Source organism: Balaenoptera musculus, chromosome 12, assembly GCF_009873245.2.
Source record: "Balaenoptera musculus isolate JJ_BM4_2016_0621 chromosome 12, mBalMus1.pri.v3, whole genome shotgun sequence".
Classification (NCBI taxonomy): Eukaryota; Metazoa; Chordata; class Mammalia; order Artiodactyla; family Balaenopteridae; genus Balaenoptera; species Balaenoptera musculus.
In genome coordinates this window covers 12,661,812-12,687,987 of record NC_045796.1, presented here as the reverse complement: position 1 = coordinate 12,687,987, position 26,176 = coordinate 12,661,812, and the positions used below count along the sequence as shown (strand labels likewise).

Sequence of the window (26,176 nt, the reverse complement as noted above, 5' to 3'; positions counted from 1 at the left end):
TAAAAATTAGGAGCAGACATGAAGCCAATAGAGAACAGTTCAATCTCACCTCCTTAGCTTTAGCTTAATGGGTGGCTTGGAGGAGGATAGGTGAGGAGAAGTAGGGGGATGCATATGGCCTTAGTTTCCTTGTGGTTCCTTTTTGTTGGTATACCAGATGGCTTAATGATCCATAATTATCCATATGGCTCTTTCTGTACACCCCCAACGTTTCCATCTTTTTATAAACTACCATTTATTGAGAAATTTCTGTCAGTCACTATCCTAAACATTATTTCATTTAACCTTTTCAGTGGAATGTGAGGTAGTTACTAGTATTATCTCCATACCTCAGATAGAAAGGTTAACTAACTTGCTCGATTCCATCCTGCTGATAAGAGACAGAGCTGGTCTATCTGATTCCCAAGCCCATTCTCTCCCCCTAAGTTATGTGCTGCCTCCGGACTGCTCCACTTGGCTGTAACTACAGTCTCTTAAGTGTCCCACGAGATACAATGGTGGGGAGAAGTTATATGAAATCCATTGACTGAGAATTCTGAAGAAACTAAATGGAATTTAATGAAGAAATTGAATGGAAAAAGGATTCCAGAGTCTGGAGGAAAACCAAAAGGACGGAGCATGGAAAAGGTACATTTTAGGAAAGGAGGAGAAGTGAACAGAAAAATAGGACTACGGCACACACTTATACACACTGTACCTGCTCAATTGCAAGAGGGAACCATTCACTTATATTTTATGTAAAAGATGTCTTCCAGGGTTGTTCAGTGCACAACCTGGGCAGCCGAGTGAGGTGGCCCTGGGAATGATACTGTACATGCTCCAGCATTGGTAGTAATTTTTTAAATATTTATTTATTCATTTATTTATTTATTTGGCTGCGCCGGGTCTTAGTTGCAGCACACAGGATCTTTGTTGCGGCATGCAGGATCTTTAGTTGCGACACGCAGGCTGTTAGTTGCGGCATGTGGGATCTAGTTCCCTGACCAGGGATCGAACCCGGGCCCCCTGCATTGGGAGTGCGGAGTCTTAACCACTGGACCACCAGGGAAGTCCTGCATTGGTAGTAATTTGAAGAAAAGGAGCTGGGGTTCTTGTTTAAAAGAAAAGGATGACCCTGAACAGACACAGTATAATATATGAATGGTTTTGTTCACGTCACTCAGGCTTCTGACCTGTAACTAATGTTAATAATTATTTATGGGACATACATATGTACATACATAAAATATATATGAATTGAATACTTGAATACAATGTAATTGTATTATGATTTAAACTTCTCTGAAAATTAGTTTTTCTCCTTCACAGATATATTTGTAGTTCATTCAGATTACATTCAAATGAACTTTTGTAAGAGGTGGGAGTGAAAGTAGAGATTTGGCAAAGGTTAATAGAAAAAATGAGAGTGAGAATATGCAATAAACTTGCCAAAAAAAGAAAATGAAATTTTGGAAAAACGCTGCATGTGGTATAAAATCCAAGGTTTTTTTAAAATAAGGGCATTGTTGGGCTTCCCTGGTGGTGCAGTGGTTGAGAATCTGCCTGCCAATGTAGGGGACACGGGTTCGAGCCCTGGTCTGGGAAGATCCCACATGCCGCGGAGCAACTAGGCCCGTGAGCCACAATTACTGAGCCTGTACGTCTGGAGCCTGTGCTCCGCAACAAGAGAGACCACGATAGTGAGAGGCCCGGGCACCGTGATGAAGAGTGGCCCCCACTTGCCGCAATTAGAGAAAGCCCTCGCACAGAAACGAAGACCTAACACACCCATAAATAAATAAATTAAATTAAATTAAATTAATTTTTTTTAAAAAATAAAGGCATTGTTGACAAGAATATTAAAGTGATCATTTTATTAAACTTCAGTAGGATTGAAGACTTGAAGAAACAGTGTGCCCTTCATATCAGTTGTGTAAATAATCCAAAATAAGAGACGCATGAACCCTAAATTTCTGGAACCACGTATTTGTGGCCTAAACTTGCTCCCAAACTCCTACATCTTCAGTTATTTCCTGCATGGGGGGCAGGAGATGGAGAGGCAAGGCAGCATAAATCTACCAGCTATTCCCAAAAGATGTGACATTTCCCAGATTAAATGATTTTTGCTCCCAAAAGTCTGGGATTACAACAAAATTCTCATCAAAGAAGGAAGGGGTAAAATAAGAGGAAATGGAGTGGGAGATACAGCAAATTAGAAGTCCTGGGATCTTGATGGCACTCTGGTCCTCCCAGAGTCCACCTTTGTGAAGCTTTAACCAGGACAGGGCATAAAGAATTCCTACTCAGTGTCAAGGCCGTCCAGCCCCAAATTCAGTTATATGGGACCTAATAGTAACTGTATAGGTTCTTGGAGGAGAGTGGACTTTGAAGTTAGATTAATCTGGGTTCATATCCTATCTTAGTTATTCACTTAATAATTATTCACCAAGCACCTGCCACATGCCAAACACTAAAAGTAAAAAATAAAGTAGAGCATGTCTTTCCCTTTGAGAGCTTAATTACACGCCATGTGCCCTGGAGCAATACCAAACCTCTGCTGGCCTCATCCATGAATGGGGATTGTTAATAACCTCCTCTCAAAGGTGGAGTTCCTGGGGAAGGGGATAGGGTTCCCTTAAATGTTACCCTCCCTCCCCAACGTAGCGGGGTGATTTGAGGAAACTTTCCTGCCCCCAAAACTTTCTCTGTGACCAATGCCTAGATCATGGAAGTATGTTGAAAATATGAATGTTATAATATGGTAAGATCTTATCATATTCATTGACTCTCTATTAGAAGCCTTACTACTCATTTTTTATTTTTTTCCACTCCTGATTATTATGCAGTCCTTCACTCAAATATTCCTTCTCTATTTTATTGTGGTAAAATACACATAACATAAAATTTACCATTTTAATTACTTTTAGCGCAGTTCAGTAGTATTAAGGACACTCACACTGTTGTCCAACCACTACCACCATCCGTCTCCAGACCTTTTTCACCTTCCCCAACTGAAACTCCATACCCATTGACCACTAACTCCCCATTCCCCCTCCTATAGCCCCTGGCAACCACCCTTCTACTTTCTGTCACTATAATTTTGGCTACTCTCAGTACCTCATGTAAGCAGAATTACACTGTATTTGTCCTCTTGTGACTGGCTTATATCACTTAATAATGCCCTCAAGGTTCATCCATGCTGCACCATGTGTCAGAATTCCCTTCCTTTCTGAGGGTGAATAATTATTTCATTGCATGCATGAGCCACACTTTATTTACCCATTCATTCATCAATGCACAGATGGACTGTTTCCACCTTTTGGCTGTTGTGAATAGTGCTGCTATGAACATTGGTGGATTTATTCACTTTTGCCTGCTGGGTACATATAAGGTTATGAAAAATTAGAACCACATAGTCCGTAGATTATAGAGACTGAAAATGTGCTTGGAGATAATGGAGTCAGGCTGCCAACAAGGAAGCAAAGTCACAGAGGGATTACGCGATACTTCCAAGACTTGAAGAACTTCCAGGTTCTTCATAGCAAAGCCTAGCAATGAAACTCACTACGTCAGTGAAACTTACTACAAGTGCTAGTGCTGTATTCATATGTGGATCTAATCAACAAATCAGCCAGCATATATAAAATATTTATCAACAAAAGAAGGGTTATATTTCTGGCCCTAAAGCAAGTCTCAACATATTTCAAAGGACTGAAATCACACAGACTATATTCTCTGACCAAAATGAAATTCAGATGAAAATTAATAACAAGCCATATGTAGATTACCATCTATTTAAAAATTAAGAAATATGCTTCAAAAAACCAATAACTCGATTCCATTGTGCTCGGCGGTTCCCCGGATCTGTCTCTTGCTTCAAAAGTGTTTGGACGGAACAGACCCAGGGTCGCCCTTTCCTCCAGCCTCCGACCACCCTCCAACCTTCGGAGTCAGCCACTCAGCTATCCTCGGTCACCGGGACCAGCCAACACCATTTTTTGAGCCGAACTCCTTATTACCGATCAACCACGAGCTCCCAGATTCGTCAGAATTATTCCACCGAGGTGGAGGCCGCCGTCAACCGCCTGGTCAACATGCATCTGCGGGCCTCCTACACCTACCTCTCTCTGGGCTTCTATTTCGACCGCGACGATGTGGCTCTGGAGGGCGTGGGCCACTTTTTCCGCGAATTGGCCGAAGAGAAGCACGAGAGCCCCGAGCGTCTCTTGAAAATGCAAAACCAACGCGGCGGCCGCGCCCTCTTCCAGGACGTGCAGAAGCGTCTCAAGATGAGTGGGGTGAAACTCAGGACGCTGTGGGAGCCGCCATTAACATGGAGAAGAACCTGAACCAGGCCCTTCTGGATCTGCATGCCCTGGGTTCTGCCCGCGCAGACCCCCACCTCTGCGACTTCCTGGAGAGCCACTTCCTAGATGAGGAGGTGAAACTCATCAAGAAGATGGGTGACCACCTGACCAACCTCCGCAGGCTGGCTGGTCCCCAGGCTGGGCTGGGCGAGTATCTCTTCGAAAGGCTCACCCTCAAGCACGACTAGGAGCCTCCAGAGCCCAGTGGCCTTTGAGGAGCCCCTGTGGTGTCAGGGCTTCTGCCTGAAGCCCCTCTCTGCAGCCACTAGGCAGCTTTTTAACCACCCTGGAGCCCGCTCCCAAGTCTTGGACCAAATGGAAACAATAAAGCTTTTTGCAGCAAAAAAAAAAAAAAAAAACAACCAATGACTCAAAGAAAAAATTATAAAGGAAATTAGAAAATATTTGTAACTGTGTAACAATAAAAACATAGCAAAATGTATATCAAAATCTTGTAGTATTTAAAGCACACTTATGATCCTTTTGTATTAGAAAGGAATTAAGTTAAAAAGCAATGAGCTGAGTAACCATCTCACGGAGGTGGAAAAGAACAGGAAATAAACACAAAGAAAAGTTAAAAGAAAGTTAACAATAAAAACAAAAGCCAAATAAATAACATATAATGAAAAGGATCAAGATAATCAAAACGTTGTTTTTTGAAAAGATTAAGAAAATTAATAAAACAGTTGGTGAAAGTGATTAAGGGAAAAAGAAAGAAGGCATAAATGACCAATGCAAAGAATGAAAGGAAGCCATAACTATAGGTTCTACCAACATTAAAAACATAAGAGAACTTTGTGAATAACTATGCCAATGAAGTTGAAAATTTAGGTAAAATGGACAAAATTCCAGCAAAATAAACCTTACCAAAATTAGTTTATGAATATCAGAAAATTTGAATAATCAGTTTAAAGTCTGTGTCTGATAACTCTAACATTTGAGTCACTTGCAGATCTTTTCTTTCTCTAAATCTTGTGCTCAAATAAGTAGTAACTTTTTATTGAATGCTGGACATCGTATATGAAAAACCACAGAAACTCTGAGTGATCTTTTTTTTTTTTAACATCTTTATTGGAATATAATTGCTTTACAATGATGTGTTAGTTTGTGCTGTATAAGAGAGTGAATCAGCTATACGTATGCATATATCCCCTTATCGCCTCCCTCTTGCCTCTCCCTCCCACCCTCCCTATCCCACTCCTCTAGTTGGACACAAAACACTGAGGTAATCTCCCTGTGCTATGCGGCTGCTTCCTACTAGCTATCTATTTTACATTTGGTAGCGTATATATGTCCATACCATGCTCTCACTTCGTCCCAGCTTACCCTTCCCCATCCCCGTGTCCTCAAGTCCATTCTCTATGTCTGCATCTTTATTCCTGTCCTGCCCCTAGGTTCTTCAGAACCTTTTTTTTTTTTTTAGATTCCATATGTATGTTTTAACATATGGTATTTGTTTTTCTCTTTCTGACTTACTTCACTCTGTATGACAGTCTCTAGGTCCATCCACCTCACTACAAATAACTCAATTGCGTTATTTTTTTATGGCTGAGTAATATCCCGTTGTATATATGTGCCACATCCTCTTGATCCACTCATCTGTCGATGGACACTTAGGTTGCTTCCATGTCCTGGCTATTGTAAATAGTGCTGCAGTGAACATTGTGATACATGACTCTTTTTGAATTATGGTTTTCTCAGGGTATATGCCAAGTAGTGGGATTGCTGGGTCACATGGTAATTCTATTTTTAGTTTTTTAAGGAGCCTCCATACTGTTCTCCATAGTGGCTGTATCCATTTACATTTCCACCAACAGTGCAGGAAGGCTCCCTTTTCTCCACACCCTCTCCAGCATTTATTGTTTGTAGGTTTTTTGATGATGGCCATTCTGACTGGTGTGAGGTGATACATCATTGCCATTTTAATTTGCATTTCTCTAATGATTAATGATGTTGAGCATCCTTTCATGTGTTTGTTGGCAATCTGTATATCTTCTTTGGAGAAATGTCTATTTAAGTCTTCTGCCCATTTTTGGATTGGGTTGTTGTATTTTTGATATTGAGCTGCCTGAGCTGTTTGTATATTTTGGAGATGAATCCTTTGTCAGTGGCTTCATTTGCAAATATTTTCTCCCACTCTGAGGGTGGTCTTTTCATCTTGTTTATGGTTTCCTTTGCTGTGCAAAAGCTTTTAAGTTTAATTAGGTCCCATTTGTTTATTTTTGTTTTTATTTCCCTTACTCTAGGAGGTGGGTCAAAAAGGATCTTGCTGTGATTTATGTCATGGAGTGTTCTGCCTATGTTTTCCTCTAAGAGTTTTATAGTGTCTGGTCTTGCATTTAGGTCTTTAATCCATTTTGAGTTTATTTTTGTGTATGGTGTTAGGTAGTGTTCTAATTTCATTCTTTTACATCTAGCTGTCCAGTTTTCCCAGCACCACTTATTGAAGAGGCTGTCTTTTCTCCATTGTATATTCTTGCCTCCTTTATCAAAGATAACGTGACCATATTTGCGTGGGTTTATCTCTGGGCATTCTATTTTGTACCACTGATCTATACTTCTGTTTTTGTGCCAGTACCATACTGTCTTGATTGCTGTAGTTTTGTAGTATAGTCTGAAGTCAGGGAGCCTGATTCCTCCAGTTCCATTTTTCTTTCTCAAGACTGCTTTGGCTATTTGGGGTCTTTTGTGTTTACATACAAATTGTGAAATTTTTTGTTCTAGTTCTGTGAAAAATACCATTGGTAGTTTGATAGGGATTGCATTGAATCTGTAGATTGCTCTGGGTAGTATAGTCATTTTCACAATGTTGATTCTATTCTGGGTGATTTTATCCTCCATCAGAGAGGATTTACCTTATTATCTGGCAGTCAGCAGACATGGCTGTAGATCACCTCAACACACTTAGTGCATTTAGATTTGAGGTTGCCTTTGAGTCTTTTTAATGTCTAACCTTCCTCTAAATTGCACCCTTTCTCAGGTTCTTGCCCTCCAAACAAAGCTGGGGTGTTTACTAGAGCACCTGCTTCATGGCTCTGATTTTTATCTCCTTCTCTGGGACTTCAAGGCTGCCAGAAACTCCCACTCTGCTTTTCAACCATTTTCAACTCAATTCTTTCACCCCTCACCTTGCTCAGCTTGAGAATCAATAAATGTCCCAAGGAGAAAACTGGTGTCAGGCATTGGGCTTCCTTCTCTGCGCTCCCTTTCTCTTTCCAGGATTTTGTCCCCTCAAGTCTTGGCTGTCTTGGCAGTCCTCAAACTCCAAAGTTTGTCTCCTCAGCTTTGTGAGATTGCTGAAGGTTCCGCTGGTTTGATACTTCTTAGCATTCACCTTCTACCAACTTCACAGCCTTGTCCCCATGTCAAGGACTGGCAGGTGGTCCAGGGACCAAACTGCATGCAGAAAATAGGACTTACCTCCGTGCCATGCCCTTCTCTCCAGTGTGTTGGTCTCTCACGTCCGTGTTACCTCAGATGTCTTCAAACATATTTTTGGTATTGGGCTTTTCTAGATTTTCCTGATGGGAGCACTTGTCTACGACAAGCTATACCCTTCTCACTGAAATCAGAAATCTGTTCATTAAAGCATAACATATTAAAGATATAATAATGGTTATAGAAGTTATGTTTTTAACATTGGCATTTCACGAGTTAGGTGGAGACTGCAGCAGCCAGGAGGAAGAGCAGAGTATCGAAGGAAAGGATAAAGGGGTTAATAGCTTTATCTTTTGATGTGGTCTGTGATGGTTCTAGAAATAAAGGTATAAGAAATTTACCAATATGCTAAATCAGCACAACGCATGGGGTGTGATCAAAACACAACTTTAGTTTTCCATGGCTTCTTGCAAATGTATTCAGTGATGTTCACCTTCCCCTGCCCCTGGATGAAACCTTGGACCGATCCCATGACATTTCTGCTCACTAACAGGTAATAGACATACCTCTGTTACTTTAAATTGCATAGTCTGAAATCAGAAATTAACATCCAGTCCTCAACAAATCAAAATTTTGGATCGATTTCACATCAGTTCTTCTCTGCACTTTCCAGACCCACTGTGGGCTGAGTGTTGCAGAAGGAAAGAGATGTGTGGTCTTTCTCTGGCTTCTCTTCCTCCAGAAGCCGCGGCTTCTTGCCTCTCCAGGGTTGGAGCACAGGGAGGAGGGGAAAGGGGGCAGGGAGATTGCTACTTGAACTGATAATATTATGTTAGCTGCACACTCTCTGGCCTGGCAGATGTCTAAAACTGTCTGTCTTTCGTGGGCACTTGCAGAGGCTTACCTGCTGGGTCCCTCTGGCTGAAGTACCTGTGACACAGATGATGCTTCACTTTCACTTGGCGTCTCCCCGCTCAGCCCTTGGTTCTCTAGCAATCCACTTAACAAGGCTGCTGGCCACGTGCATCACATGACCCCTCCCAGTTTGTCTTCTTAGGCAGGGCTTTAAGTGGCTCCGGAGCATTCCACACTCTCTGGTCCATTGGAAATATTCATGCCCCTTTTGACTGGCCAAAAGTGCAGTATTTCACGGTCACGAGAGCAATCCCCTTGTACTCCATCATTTAAGCTGCTCACTGGCCAATGGTCTAAACTTTTTGTCCTACAGATTTCCTAGGATGGGAATTAGACACAAGACCACTCTGTATCCCAAATTCTAGGGGTACGTATTGGACACCCCTTTTGGTCCAGGTAAAGCCCCCCATATTCAGTTTGAGGTGATGAGACAGGTAATCTCTGTTCAACCCCTTGGTGGGAAATGTGGATGGTGCTCACAACAGAACCTTCTCGAGGGAAATCTTCCTCACAAAATGCTCTCTTCCTCTCCACTTCAACATTTTTATATTCTCCAAGTAATAGTGGGTAAAGAGGGGAGTTCCCTGGTGGCCTTAGTAGTTAGGATTCCAGGATTTCACTACCGTGGCCCAGGTTCAATCCTTAGTTGGGTAACTGAGGTCCTGCAAGGCCCTCGGCATGGCCAAAAAAAAAAAAAAGTAGTGGGTAAAGACGAGCTCAAGTGTCAATAAACCGGTTCTCGACTGTTTTCTTTATAATTCTGCTTATGGGAGTTTATTTCACATCCATTGTGGTATACATCCTATTAGCACTTCAGTCAAAATGAAGACAAGAATCATCCTATTTTCACATTCTATTACTAGGATATTGCTTACAGTAATAAGGACAGCAAATAGAGCAATCAATGATCACAAATGCAAATGCATACAAGGGCAGACAGCTAAAGCAACTGAGTAAAACAGGCCTGAGGCAAGAAAGGTTATTGGAGCTGCTTTGTCCATTTTTAATTTTCCCACTTGGGTATGGTGAAATGTTTTGTTGCTATAAGAAAAAGAGACAGATGATGATAAATGGCAATTTATACTCGGCCTCAGTACTGAAGAGCAGTAAGGAGTGGTGAGGTCTGGGGAAAACTGGAAATCCGAATGACTGACAGTTACTACCCAGCTTGAGCCAACTGTTTCTATAAAGTAATGCAAATCCAGTTTTGAATATTTGATGATTTTTCAAGCAAAGCAGGAAAATCTACCTTGATCCTTTATGAAACTTGTTTTTTCAAACAGTGTGCAGGCCAAATAACTCAGCCAGTCTACACCCACTACAAGAGAGATGCTAAAATAGTGAACCAAAACCTCGTGTGTCAGAGCAGAAAGTAAGTAAATATTTTCTTACATTGATACATTTACAAACAGTGACTGTGGTACATTATTTAGACCTGTGAAGGTAACTAAGGGAATAAAAAAGCTAAAAGAGTTAAAAGTGGTTGTCTTTAAGGACAGCATTAGAAGAACTATAGTTTGTATTAGTCTATATACTATTTTAGTTTTTTAATGCTTATCTGTATTACTTTGATAACAAATTTAAAATAGAAATTAACCCAAAAAATCCCTTCACAGAATCCCAACTCTGATTTGAGCTCCCTTGCTGGAACATGTGTTACCATCAGAGAACAGAAGCAGCTGACTACTTGGTACCCCAAGGCAACAAGAGCACCTCCACCAGCTTTGCAGAAATGCTCATCATGCCAGGGTTCCTAAAGCTCTGTGTCTAGCTGCTGCCTCTATGCCCTCCACTCCTGCACTGTTTTGCCCGAGGTCTTGTTCTTCGTACATACTCCATATGTAATTCTGGCTGGCTGTTCAGGGAAGACAATGACAATATCTGAGGATCTACGTCCAATCCTAGAACCAAGTTGACCAGCCTTCTCCAATGTCCAAAGACTTCATGGCATTGTATCACCGAGCTTCCGACACCCGCCGCCCTCGCCATAGGTTGTTAACGCAATGCCATCCTTGTGACTGCATGTCTGCTCATGAAAACTGGACTCTCTGTGACAGCCACAACCAACCCCCTTCACACAGCTAGAATATCTTAGTCTCCGTGGATTCTCCATCTAGATTATATGAAGCGACAAGCACAAATGTGAACCCTCCCTTTTGTCGAATCTCTCCCCCATCCTCGGGATGAGTCTTTTGTCCTCAGCTTACTCCCGACAAAGAGATAGCTAAGAGAGTAATTTTATCACAGAATGAGAGAAACTGCAGGGATTTCGTTAATTTTCTTGTAATAAAAATAGCTAACAGTTGTTGAGTGTTTTACTTCGTGTCAGGCAATGTTCTCATCTCTATGATGTAGGTACAATTGTCCCCATTTTAAGCCAAGGAAACTGAGGCACAGGAAAGTTAAATAAACTGCTCAGGGCAAAAATTCAGTAAGTGACAAATCCTGTGTTTTAACCTTGGCTCTGACTCCAGAGCCTTTGCTCTAAATGACTAAATTACATAGCCTTTTGGTATAAAACAACATGTCAACACAAAATGATAAATCAATAAAACAGGCTATAATCATCAAATTTTATTCTGGTACATCTAGGAGACTTCTCTTCACAGGGCAAAGAATTGAACATCACTGATGAGTTTGAATATGCTCAGTACTTGCACTCTTACCTTTCTTCTCCCTAATTATATATTGTCTAAATGGTATTCTGAGCCTTTATAAATTCAATTAGAAAGAAAATTTCCAAGGATCTTTCGCTAGAGGTCACTCTCCTAACTGTGAGGCCGGGTTGTCTTTTGTCACAGCGGAAGAGACAGAGTTAACCAACCAACGATGGCTACCATTTGATGAGTCCAGCAGGTGTCACTAGAATCCCACAGATCCTGAGGTTGATGTTTTTTCACCAACTACACTTCACAGACATAAGCATCTCACTTCTGTCAAGGCAGGTTATGCTAAATTTATTCTTTTCATAAAACTTAAAATATTTATAACACTACTTGGTTGTCAAGATAGTCTACCCAAAACTCAAACACAACTCACTTATCTTCTGAGAACGCAAAATAAAATACCTTGCTTGAAATAACAAGGTAACAGAGGGAAAGATAAGAGGGTTAATTGACAGGAATGACAGCTCAGACTGGGTTCAAGGTTGTTTTCTCAACGGCTTTCACCAAAAACCATACTACACCTAAGATCACGGATACAAATGAGTGTTTCCATTGTCCCCTCATCAGTGTGCTCCCAAGTGTCAGCTTGGTCTGCCGTAACAAAATACCATAGACTGGGGGGCTTAAACAACAGGAATTTATTTCTCAGAGTTCTGGAATCTAGGAAGTCCAAGATCAAGGTGCTGGCCAATTTAGCTCCCTGGTGAGGAATATTCCTGGCTTGCAGACAGCCGCCTTCTTGATGTGTTCTCACACAGGAGAGATAGAGAGAGGAAGCAAACTCTCTGGTATCTCCTCTTACTAGGGCACTAATCCCATCCTGAGGGCCCCAACCTTATGACCTCAACTAAACCTAATTATCTCCCAAAAGTGCCATCTACAAATACCATCACGTTGGAGGTTAGGGCTTCAATATATCAGTTTGGAGGGGACACAATTAAGTCCATAGCACCAAGTTTAGTGGTCAACAGAGGTGGTCAATGAAGTGCAGGTTAAGTGAGGACTTGGCTGTGCCAGAGGAACCCAGAACACAGGTTCCTGGTCTTTTATACCATGTATAAAGGAGGCCGTGTCAGCCTGGAAGGATCAACCCTATGACCTTATAAGGAATGTATTGCTACACCAATTGCTTACTTCAGAGTTCTAGTTCTTATGCCATCAGCCTACCTACAGCAGCCCTACCCACACCTTACCTTTGGACTTTACTTGATTTATCTAGAAAGCTATCTCAATTTATCATTTCATATGCAGATGCAGCCTATATGAGACATTCATGGAGGTCTCTTGTCAACAACCCTCAGAGTCTGGTGTATCTCATCCTATTCTACTTACTGCCTATTTCATAAAGATGACATTCCAAGAGCAAAAGGTTATCTGGTGAGGATGGGTATGGAGATAATCATTAACACCTTTTTGTTATTATTATGACAGCTGAAGTAGTTAAAACTAATGGTTCCATTTATGAAGACTATTTTACTTGAGGTAAAACCTACCCCACTTTATCAACACTGTTGCTTAGAAGAACCCAGTGCTGAGAAAGACCTGACCAAGACACCAACAAAGGCTTCCACTTGTACTTCTACTCATTTTATAGTTTTGAAAATGTTAAGTATATTAAAATATATATCTATATATCTTGAAATATAAAGTGAGAGAGGAAAAGCACTGAGGAAAAGTGTACTTTTTAGGCAGGCTGGGATACTGAGAATAGATCATTCACAGGTAAAGGGTTTAAAGAGACTGGAGAACTCACCCAAAATACAGCACACGTTTCTGGAATATTCCATGCCCATCTTCTGAGTGCCTTTTCAGAGGATGTCTCTTCTGTTTGAACTCTCCTCTCTACCTATAAATCCTATTCATCATTAAGTTTAAGTTCAAATAGTTCTTCCACTGTAAACTATTCTCCAACCTCCTCTATCTATGGTCAAAATCAGCAGCTCTGACCTCTCTTCCCTCAGTACATTTTACAAACTGCCATCATGAAAGAGCTTATCAAATTAAATCACTGCCAGGCAGGTAACATGAGGCAGTGTGTGTAGTGGTGAGAAACATGGACTCCAGAGTAGACTCCAGCATTGGTGTTTGGTTCTCCCACAGACTAACTCTGTGGCCTTGGGTATGTTGTTAAACTTTGCCCTGACTCGTTTGCTCATCCATAAATGGAAGTTGCAATATATTTATCCTGTTGGGTTATTGGAGGGATAAAATGATATAAAACATAAGAAAAGACTAGTGCCTGGCATAAAGCAGTCCTCAATATATGTTAACTTGTATTAGCTCACCTATTATGTTGGTTGGTCTCCATTGTATATTAGAATCTCCTGGGGAGCTTTTAAAAAGATACTGATGCCCAGACTCCACCCAAGACCTATTTTAAAAGATTCTGGTTGTGGCTGCTCAGGTATTGGTATGTTTCAGGCCCCCCAGGTGAGCTGCATGCTCCAGGGTTGGGTATCATTGCATTCGATTGCTACCACTGACAGCAGGAACTTCTCTTCTTTGTATCCCCATCACTTGGGTTAATGTTGCACACATGGGAGAATTCAATAATGTTTGTTGAATTGAACTGATGTGAGAAGATCCGGAAGGACATCAAATTAAAGTGTATCCTCAAAGCACCTCCTAAGACCTAGAGATGATTTTAGGTGTAACTATTTCCCAAGATTCCACCCACGTACCCAGGAGTGGAAGACTTACCAGAGTATATTAACGTTTAGGGGAATAAGGAGTGGAGGAAAAACATTGATCAGGTGAAATGTTTTTCATACCAAAAATTCATACTGAACCCAGAATTCATACTGATAGAATGTCAACAATTGTAAGGTTAAGTTAAACCCTCATTTGGAGGGCTTCAGCATATTAGACTACTGTCCAGTCTCCAAAACTATTTTCTAGTCATTTTCTGGTTCTTCCAACAGAATTGGCCGTGCTCTGAACAAGCAGAATGTACTACACCAAGAAGCACAATGGCTAATAAAACTAACTAGCTCGACGGGAAAATGCTGAACCCCCAAAGATTAAGGAAAGATAAAGGACATGGATTTTAGGAGTTGAAAACAAAACAGCCCAGAGATTTCCCTCAAGAATTTAGAGGCTGTTAGAATTATGAGGGAATCATAGGGGAATTTTTATACTACTTCAAAAAGGCTAGGTGCTGGGAATTGTGCAAACTGAAAATGTAAGGGCTTGGATTGTTGAAATTAGAAGCTTTCATTAGGTCCTCTTCTTTCTGTGTCCTCTTCTTTTTGTGTATCTGATTTGCAATGATTATTGTAACTGCAATGAAGACAGCATTTTGAAGCCCTTTGTTATATTGGAGTGTTCTTTCACCTGACTATCCCCAATTCAATAGAGCTCAGTTTTAGCGAGTGTTATAGAATTTTGCTAAAGATTTTCTTGTAATCAATCAAAAAGCATTTATTAAGTACCCATATACTCAGAGCACTGTACTAGATACTTCAGAGATTGGGTTACGTACATGATACAAGCTCTCAAGTGGTTCCTAATTCCAATAACTCAACAACAAAATGGTTCAACTAGTAACTCAGAGCTTGAACAGACTGAGATAATATATTTAGTACTTTGTGCTTACAATGCAATTTCTTTGGCTTAACACTGAGGGAATTTCAGAGTGTCTCAAAACAAATACCATTTATTACAAGCCTAGAAACACATTTCAGTAGGAACACCAAAGGCCAAAAGGTTTTTTCCCTTCACCTGAAAGCTCTATTAATAGCTGGTCATGTATATGCCGACCAAGTGATCTTTGTGAGTAAATCAGATGACTATCGATGAACGAAGTGAAAGATTATTCCTAATAAACTGACGTAGAGCTGTCACATTATTGTCTGCAATGAAATAAAGGTCCAAGCTCTTTCACTCTTAACCCTGAGCCCTGTACCACCCCCCTGTCCCCTCCGATGTGTGCCTTCTTCCAAACTTCTTCATTCTCTCTACACGATCACCAGCCAGAGGCAGAAACCGAGACTTCCCCTTTTGAAAGTGAGAAGTATCAAGTGAAATTCTTGATACTCTCACACTTTAGCGGCTTTCTGTTTTTCTCTTAAGTGTTAGCTACTGGAATCTGGGAATCTCTGATGGCACGTTATTAGGGAGAAGAATTTCAGAGTAAGGAATAGAGAGCGCACAATACAATTACTCGGCAATGAATCATTTTGTTCAAACCTAAAGCATCTTCATTAGGCACTGCTGTCCTCACTTCCTTCAGAAACTTACAGCTTGTGGGAAGGCTTCACCTAGTCTCTTCTAGTGACCCATGGGTTCTTCGCTCAGTCTCAGGTTTAAATTGTAACAAATCACTGCCACTCACCTCGTCAATCTTGAGATCTGGGTGCATTCCAATGCAGCTGATCCTTCCTATGGCCATGACCTAGGCTTTAATGTAGACCATATAGTCTCATTTTAATTATCTGAGAGCATATCTAGGGGTCTCTGACCCACCTCCTCATTGTTGGAATCCCTTATAGATGTGTTTCTGCCTTCTCCCATTTCTAACTTCCTTAACCCTATCTGCCTCTCCTTTTTCCTCTGATTTTCTTATATGACTCAGTTGTAATTTACAAGCAAAACTTTAAATGCATTTGCATCTACTTGTGACTACTTATAATAATCAAGTCACAGAATGTCTCAAAAGAAAACATGTTTACTTACAATAGTAGTCTTTAAACACACACACCTACACACACACACACACACACACACACACACACACACACACACACAGAGGCAGCAGTGGGGAAACCTCAGTCTTTTTAATAAATGGTACCAGGTCAGTTAGGCAACTATGCAGAACAATAATACTTTTTCCATACCTCACGTCATTCACAAAAATTAATTCCAGGTGGATTATTGCTCTAACTATGAAATATAAAACAGTAAAGTTACTAGAAGATAGTAGAGGAAAAGATTCATTACCTTGGGATAGGAAAATCTTTCTTAAACAGGATACAGAAAGCACTTTCAACTGAAAAAAAAGTGATAGAAAAATTATACTTTATTAAGTTTCTGCTTTTCAATGAAACACCATTAAAGTCATGAAAATGCAAACCAGAGTAGGAGAGGATATTTGCAATTGATATAATTGACTAAAGACTTGTGTGCATAATATATAAGCTCTTACATATTAGTGAAAACAGACAACCTAATAGAGAAGTGGACAAGAGTCTTGAACAGATACCATATAAGAGGATAATTTAATGACCAATGAACATTTGAAAAGGGGCCTAAATTCATTAGTCACCAGGGCAGTGCAAATTATAATGGCAATGAGATAACATAAGCTGCCCCAAGAAATAAAATTTAAAAGACAGATTTTTGGTGAGGCTAAGAACTAATGAGAAATCTCTTACACTGTAAGTTAAGTATCAACTGGTACAACTATGCTGGAAAATGTTGGCATCATCTACTAAAGTTGAACACACATATATATTCATATATACCCAACAGAAATGAATGCTCATGTACCCCAAAAGAAATGCACAAGAATGTCCGGAACAGTGTTACTCACAAGAGCCAAAATCTGGGGGTAGATTAGGTAAATAAATTACAGTTTATTTGTACAATGGAATTCTACACAACAGTGAAGAAGAATGAACCACTTCTATATGTAACAACCTGGTTGGATATCACAAACACAATGTGGAGTGTAAGAAGCCAGTCATGAGAGAATATACACTGTACAACTTTCTGTACATAAAGTTCAGCAGCAGGCCCTAGGAGACAGACTAGTGTAAACTTTGGGCAGAAAGGAGCAGATAATGATTGGCAGGGAACACCAAGAGGACTTCCGGGGTCCTGATAATGTTCTATTTCTTAACCAGGTGTTGGTAATAAGTGTGTGCACATCAAGATAATCAACTGAGCACTTATGATTTGTGCACTTTCCTTTATGCATGTCATACTGTGTGTGTTATGGGAAAAAAAAAGTTTTCAGAGAAAAGATAATTTCTAAATATTAGAAGTGAAGATAGGGTCAAAGCTGGATCATTAGCATTAGTGAGGAAGGTTCTACTGAATTCTAGACAGATTGCCGAATATGCTTTAATGTATCCTACTTAAAGACAGGATTGGTCCTAAAGATAGTGATATGAGCTGGTGGAGAAAGTTCAATAGTTACCGCTGTGGCAAAATGAGGGCTATAGAGGCCAGAGTATATGCTTACATTGACTAAAAATTACCCTGATAGGCTTGATATTATAAATAAGACTTCAAAAGCAACCTTCCAAAAGAAGTTGGCCAAATATATTCATGGAGCATGGCTCACTGAAAATAATTTGAATGGCTATAATTTAATGTTTTGCATTTAAGTGAAGCCGAATTCTATTTTACCGAGTCCTTTTACAGAAGAATAATAGTTTTAAAGAATTATATAATGCTGAGCACTTGATAAATGTTAGTTGTAGATTCACAGCAATCTATAAATTTCCAGGTGTCATCTTAAATAGCTTTATTTTCTTCTCACGGAAGGAGCTAAAGTCTTACTTAAACAAGATATTTCATGTTTCAGAAAGGAAATCTAACTCGTTTATGTGACTTTATTTTTTTTTTTTTTAATTTATTTATTTATTTATTATTTGTATTTTTGGCTGTGTTGGGTCTTCGTTTCTGTGCGAGGGCTTTCTCTAGTTGCGGCGAGCGGGGGCCACTCTTCATCGCGGTGCACGGGCCTCTCACTGTCGCGGCCTCTCTTGTTGCGGAGCACAGGCTCCAGACGCGCAGGCTCAGTAGTTGTGGCTCACGGGCCCAGTTGCTCCGCGGCATGTGGGATCCTCCCAGACCAGGGCTTGAACCCGTGTCCCCTGCATTGGCAGGCAGATTCTCAACCACTGCACCACCAGGAAAGCCCTATGTGACTTTATTTTTTAACTAGATTTCAGTCAAGAAATTCTCTTTTTAAATAATCACATTTTAATAGCTTATTCATACAATAACATTTTGAGTAACCAACTCTTGAGCAATCACTGTATTTTTCCCACAGGTTATCAATGACAGTGAAGTTGTTGAAGAGGCTGAAAGTTTCATGAAATCTCTGTGATTTATCAAGTTGAAAAATCAAGGAGTTTCCATCTCAGGACCATATGTCGCTGCCCATTGGACCACAGAAGCACTTAAACTCATAAAAAGAGGAGATGCTGATACAAATTGAGTGATTAAGGGAAAAGGAAAAAATTAGGGAGCAGCTGTAGATCGATTTGTCAAAAGTCAACTGGACTTTTGGAAAATGATAGAATATGTAGGGAAGAGCAGTGTCCCAGCAGACAGAACACCTGTTTTCTAGACCAGGCTCTCCACTAACTAGCTCTGTGACTTTAGCCAAATCAGCCCTCTCTTTGTGCTTCAGTATAATGGCGGCTTCGTCCCTGATGGCCTTTGTAGAATTGAATTGACAATGATGAAATGTTTACAATGTTTAGGAGGAGGGCCAGTTAAAGTCAGCGCCAAGATTATATACTGGCCAAATTCCACCTTCAGAGATGTTTACTTTGGCTCAGAAGGCGCTGGTTCCACAGTGTTTTGTACTTGAATTTGTTGATCATATTTAGAATTTGGAAAATATCACATAAAAATCCAGATTTCCCGTTTCCACTGAAAATAGATATAGCAACAGTAAGTCTGCATATTCTTTTTTTTTTTTTAATAAATTTATTTTATTTATTTATTTTTGGCTGTGTTGGGTCTTCGTTGCTGCGTGCGGGCTTCCTCTAGTTGTGGCGAAAGGGGGCTACTCTCCATTGCGGTGCACAGGCTTCTCATTTTTGGTGGCTTCTCTTGTTGCGGAGCACGGGCTCTAGGCACGCGGGCTCAGTAGTTGTGGCACATGGGCTCAGTAGTTGTGGCTCGTGGGCTTAGTTGCTCCACAGCATGTGGGATCTTTCAGGACCAGGGATCGAACCCAAGTCCCCTTCGTTGGCAGGCGGATTCTAAACCACTGCGCCACCAGGGAAGTACTAGCTTCAGGATTTTTAATGTATCAGCCCATATTTTATAACATTCAGTATTGCTATGAGAAGCCTATGCCAGTCTGATTCATGTTCTTTCTAGATGACCTGGATTGTTTTTATGCTTTTTTAATCTCTGGAAAATTTTTAATCAACTTTCAGTATTAAAAAATATATAGGGGACTTCCCTGGTGGCACAGCAGTTAAGAATCTGCCTGCCAATGCAGGGGACATGGGTTTAAGCCCTGGTCTGGGAAGATCCCACGTGCCGCGGAGCAACTAGGCCCGTGTGCCACAACTACTGAGTCTGCGCTCTAGAGCCCACGAGCCATAACTACTGAGCCCACGTGCCACAACTACTGAAGCCTGTGTGCCTAGAGCCCATGCTCCACAACGAGAGAAGCCCGTGTACCGAAGAGTAGTCCCCACTCGCCACAACTAGAGAAAGCCCACACATCGCAATGAAGACCCAATACAGCCAATACATAATTAAAAAAAATTTTTTTTAATGTATAGAACTATTTTTTTATTTTTAAATACAATATATGATTGTAAATATACATCAGAATACTACTTTGCAAACTGCTTTTTTCCTCAACATTATGTTTTTGAGAGTCATCTATGCTGATACATAGTAATTCTAACTATTACACAAGCTGTTTTTCTATTATAAACAATGTTGCAAAGAACATTTTTGTTTCTGTTTCCTTAAGGAAAGGTAGCATTTTCTCCAGGGAATATATCTTTAAGCGGAAGTATTGAGTCATAGTCGTGTGTTACCTAACTCAGGTTCTGCTGCTTGTCACTCAAGAATCCAATACTGAGGCACAAATATTGGGTAAAAGGAAAGATAGCTTTATTGAGGGAGCCAGCAATCCTGGGGAGGAGGTTGACTCATGTCCCAAAGAACTGACTTCTCATTGCCGATCGGGAGCAAGAGTTTTTAAAGGGGTACACAGGTGGGAGGTGGGGTTGGGTACTACATGCAGAACAATACAGTTAGCTCTGACAGTCATCTTGAAATTGGTCACGTGGGGGCTTCCCTGATGGCGCAGTAGTTAGAATCCGCCTGCCAATGCAGGGGACACGGGTTCGAGCCCTGGTCCAGGAAGATCCCACATGCCGTGGGATGTGGGACGCAACTAAGCCCGTGCGTCGCAACTACTGAGCCTGTGCTCTAGAGCCTGTGAGTCACAACTACTGAGCCTGCGCACCTAGAGCCCGTGCTCTGCAACAAGAGAAGCCACTGCAATGAGAAACCCGTGCATGGCAACGAAGAGTAGCCCCCTCTCGCCACAACTAGAGAGAAAGCCCCTGCACAGCAACAAGGACTCAATGCAGCCAAAATAAATAAATAAACAAATAAATAAATAAATAAATTTATTTTTTAAAAAAAGAAATTGGTCATGTGATGGTCTGATCAGCAACATTTTGATTGTTTTAAGTACAGTTAATCTTCAGTCCCACGGTTGGTTTGTTCCCATTTCCTTGAGGCCAGTTCTTGGAATTGCGTGAGATGGAACAGCTTGTGTCATGGCTACAGTCTGGTCATCATGTAGTTAACTTCTTCCACCTGGAGGGGGTTTCAGTATCTGTAAAACAGCTCAAAGGGTATGGTTCAGGATATTATTTATAGCCCTCGAGGAGGAATTAAGGTCCTTGACTTAAATAACTAAACTATTATTATTTTGTTCTGTTTGACTGCTTTTCTTTGCTTCTGCATTCTCACTTCTCTGATTAAATTTATTCTTTGGCCAAAGTTTTTCTACAAACAAGAGACAGGCAGAGGACATGGCGGGGGCCTGGGGAGGGTCTGTTCCAGGAAGGTCCCATAGGGTCCTGCTCCATTACATGTGTGCATCTTCAGCTTCACTAGATATTGACCAAATGCTCCTCAAAGTAACTGTTCCAGTTAACACTTCCATCAACAGTGTATCATAGTTCTCATTTCCTCACACCCTCACTTGTATCTTTAGACTTTTATATTTGGGATACAAAATACATTGTCTGACTAATAGAAATAAAAATACTCTCTTTAGCCTCAATATTCTGAAAGTTTACAATGCTCAGTTTAAGTGCTGGCTTTTGCGTTCATTTTGTGGACTGCACAACCTGCACAATGACAAACAACTCACCTCTTGTTGGAGCCACTGCAATGATCATCTCTGATCCTTACGTTATTTTTTCCATGTGTTTTTACTCAAATTCCTGAGATTTCTCTTCAGCTTCCCCACCCCCCCCCACCCCCAGGTATTCCATAATATTTTTGTTAAGAAAATCTTCTTCTTATCTGATTGTGCCTTTTTCAGGGTAAACTTCCCTTGTGTTACAAATCTAGAATCTTAAAGGAGCTATTCATTAGAGAAAAACAACATGTTCTCTTAGGTTTCCTAAGTCATCTGTTTCCTCTCAGGTCAATTTTCCTGCTTGCTGTCTTGTTCTTCCTCATTCATTTCCATGATCTTTGGTCATCCTATTGAAGACTGGAGAATTGGAAACGCTTATGGGCAGTTCTGAATCTATGGGTGAGTTTGTCAACAGGCAGGTGTTGCTTTAGAAAGTATGGACAGGGCGGAACCCCCATATTCCAGAATGCCGAAGCAGCCCGGATTTTGCCCAGACACTTCATCTTAACTCTCCAGATTGTGTCCACTTTACTTAATGTCTTCAGGGGAAAAAAGCCATACATTATTCCTCACATTGCTTTTTCTGCCTTTAGCATCACGCACTGTGCGTGGTACCCGCAAATTTTGAGTGTCTGCAAGGTGATGCATGGCAGATTGGCTCTCTTTCGGCAGCACCCCTCTGTACATTGTTTCTAGGTTATAGGTCACGTATGCTGCAATATTAGTTACTGTTTCATCTATTTTCCATCTTACCCAACAAGTTAAAATCCTTGTCCATCTTTCCTTCCTTTTGTTGTGATGATTTTATATTTTTCATTATTATAAGTTTTCATAGGGGTGCGAGAAGGAAAAGTAAAAAAAGCATGAGCTCAGTTCAGCCATTTGAACCAGAAATCTCAAAGTTAATTGGAATATTAAAAGGAACTTTGTACCCCAAACTAGTGAACTAGACTACATTATTTACACATAACTAAGGTAATATATTGGAACTTCCTAATTTATGATCCATCATGAAATGAGCACAAACAAATAGCATCTAAACTTTTTCTGATTTTATGTGGAGAAGAATATTAGAAAATGAAAGGAGAGTAGTGCCTTAAGGAGGGGAACTGCTCAGAAAATCAAGGTTGGAAAGAAGACAGATAAACTGTCAAACAACCTCGTTTAGATTTGGCCTCACTGATTTTCAATCCTATAATGATGCCACACCTAGGAAAAAACAGTTTTACATGATTTGGGAAGTTTCTTTTTTTAATATGGAAAATATTATAGAGGCTCTCCATTACTAGAGGATTTATTGATCACTGTTGGTTGTCTAATTTCCCATCATTCATAATCTATTTATTGATGACTTCTTACTGTATGGCAAGTACAACTGCTCTAGGTCCTGAAAAAAGCAAGACCAGCAAAAAACAAGAAAAAACCCTCACATTCTGGACCTGAAATTGTTTATAGTCTCTTGATGAAATGGAGAAATAAATAGATACATTTACCTCAAGAGGCACCATGGGACCATGGAGGAGGAGCTCTTAAGTATATCTTGAAACAAGGAAATAATTGTAGAAGCAGTGATGTTTCAACCTAGACTTAGAAGAGCAGGAGTCTGTTACATGTAAGCTGGGAAGGACTTTCCAAACAGCAGTGGAGAAACACGAAATGCTCAGCGAGCATGGTACACTTGGAGACCTACAAGTGGTTTGGTATTTCTGGAGCATGAAGTGTAACAAGAGAAGAATTCTATTTGGCATCACATATAGCAAATGCAAAGTAGTGTGATACAGACCACTACTGTCACAAAAGTATTTATAAAGAAGATTGTTATCAAATGTGTAAAAATACTTTGAAAATACCACAGAAACTCTGGCATTTCCTTCTGACCAAACTCATGTTTCAGCTTCTTTAAAATCTCATTAGAGTATCTCTTAGCTTCTTCTAAAAAATCATTTTGGTCAGATTTTTTTTTCCTCTAGAAATGGAGTTTTCTCCTTCCCTTAAGAAATATGTTGAAGCTAAAACTAACTTCTCATACACCCATCCTTTATCAGACAGTCATGGATGTGTTCCTATAAAACTCTATAAACAGCCATTTACTGTATCATTTCAATCAGATCGATGGCGTATAGAAGAGTTGAACAGAACACTTCATTTATTCTATTTCAAGTTGGAAAATAGGAGTTATTCGCGCCTTTCACACCTTAAAAAACCAGAGGTACCTTCTATTTTCTCATCTTACACATGTGGATTCTGAAGAGTAACAAATTCACGAAAAGCCACCCCATAGCAAAGATTTCAAAATAAAATGACATACTGGTACAACTCATATTGAAGAAGACACTTTAGTATTAAACCAATGTCCCATCCACTAAACTTTTTTAAAAAAAAGAAAAGTGATAATGGAATTTAAGATGTTTGGCTCCAGTTTCAAAGGCCTCACCTTTTCATTTCACATTTCTGTCTTACTTAAATATTCATGGAGGATATTTTTTTATTCTTGAATTTGTTCCAACATCAGTGCTTAAATATAGAATCTCTGATGAGTAAGCATTTCACCACAGTTTACTCCTAAACAATCCCATATGCCCTTATTCATTTTTAACATTGAAGCTGGGTAATATATTTTTCTATTCCTTTCCTAACCAAATAAAAAGGAACATTTTAAGCTAGAAAGTGTTTGCTCTTCACAAATACTTCTATTAGGGACCAATGTTGCAAATCACATTTTTTGAAAAGGTTTGCCTAGGCAAAATTTTTACTAGATGATCCATTCATGTAGCAGGAATTGGTAAAGTATCTATTATCAGCATACTGTTAGGCATGGAGAAGCAAACAGAATAAATATAAATATAATCCCTGTATGTCAAGAGCGCATTATCTTACTGAGGAGAAAGACAGAGGAAACAGGTAACAATAAAAGGCTATCAATCATTCTATGACAAAAGAAAGCATGATATGTTAGTTTCCTATACTTTCCTATCAAAAGTATTATCTCCTGGAGGAAATTTCGGGACTCCTCCTCTAGAGAACTTATTGATTAGGTCTGGGGAAGAGCCAGGGAATCTGAATTTACAAGAGCCAGATGTTGATTATTATTAAGATAAAAACAAAAGCAAAGTAAGCTGGTGTGCCCAAGGAGTATCTCATTAAGAAAATAAGCACCCAACCGAAGCTAACAGGATGGAGAGGATTTAATTAGTTTTGAGAGGTGGAACAAGGTTGTGTGTGTGTGTGTGTGTGTGTGTGTGTGTATTTTAAGAAGAAGTGTGCTAAATGATGTGGTTGGCTGGTGCAAGAGGACTCATTTTAGAAGTAGCAAGCATTAAAAGTAAAAAAAGGATTTTATTCAGGCCAAGAACATTTTTACTTTGTAGAGAATGCAAGGGTATTTGAGCTGAGGAATGACATGATGCAGTCAGCTTTTTAGCAATATTAATGCAACAGAGGCATTTAGGATAAATGCATGGTGAAAGCAGGAGACCCAGCCTACTCGTTCATTCATGTAGCAAGTACATATTGAACAACCAAATTATGTGAAATGCCCTGTGCTAAGTGGGAAGAATGCACAGCCGTAAGCACCAACGGCCAGAACTACAACACCAATTCAGTGAGTTCTCTATGTTTAATCTTTTTTGTTCACTAAAATTTCTTCTTGTAGCCCGACTTAATTTAGGACCATCCTAACAGCTTTCAGTTCTGTATGTATGCTAATTTGCCTAGCTATTTGGAGTGGCTGCATTTGCAATTAAAATGTTCTGTGTGGTTGTTAGAAAACTACTCTGTAAGTGAGATGAAAAACAATTTTGTTCCATCCAAAATATACTTAAAAGACTCTGAGAAAAAAAAAATTAAAGGCCTATTGATGGGTAGCCAGATCTTGAAATACAAAGAACAGTTAAGGAAACCGGCTTAATGTTATTGCACCTATCAGAACAGAGAGGAATAAATCAGTATACATAATAATGATTACTGAAAAAGATTTCAGTTTAGAAGTTTGGTTAATCACATTCTGACTGGAGGCCTTGTCTCTGGGATGCAGCTTGGTAAATGTCATATCTATCACTGCAGAACTTTTGAACTCTTAGTAAGAAGAGACACCATCAGATACCAAAGTATTATTTGTGTTATGAGTTACTGTGAGTATCGCACATTCCAACCTGTCAGGACTAGCAAATTTCTCCATTTTCTTTCAATCAATTTAAATCTCTTCCTGAAAACCTCATCCCACCAAATGATGGGAAATTTAATCTGAATTATCTTCCCTGGTCAGTGTCAGAAGGTATTAAAGTCATGTACCTGAGGTCACAAACTGGTGCCCACAAACTGCCCTGAATTTAGCTCGTTGGTGTGTTCTATTGGCCTACAAAGTATATATATTATAAATAAATAAAATGTGTAACTACTAAAAAGTTTCTAAGTAGTCACCAGAATTAATACAGGAAGTATTGTTGTAAAATTTGTATTTGGGAAGATCTGGCAATATTTGGCAACAATTCTTGGCCACAGCTGCCTGGAGTTGGAAAGCCCCATCCCTCTTAGAAGGGGTATTTTCTCGTAATTGCCATAAACCCAATCTTCTTTATGAGTTTACGTACAACGCTTCAGTCATTTTGTTTTACCTCTTGGCCCCTACAGGCATTTGACTTTTGCCACTCTGGCCCAGTGAGTTTCTGGGGGGAAATGTAACCTGAGCTCATTAACCCAATAAGCCCACTATGTTTGTGTTTAAGGTGCTCTGAAAACAGGACCCCATTACTTGAGAATTGTTTTTGAAATCTTTATGTTGTTAA

The 26,176-nt window shown here is 40.0% G+C and overlaps 1 pseudogene across 1 annotated transcript; it reads left to right on the top strand.

The window, feature by feature from the left end:
• Positions 1-548: 548 nt before the first annotated feature.
• LOC118905445 lies at positions 549-4,634 on the top strand (annotated as a pseudogene). The gene is made up of 2 exons (XR_005022230.1): positions 549-627; positions 3,787-4,634. The product of XR_005022230.1 is annotated as a ferritin light chain-like (transcript).
• Positions 4,635-26,176: the final 21,542 nt, after the last annotated feature.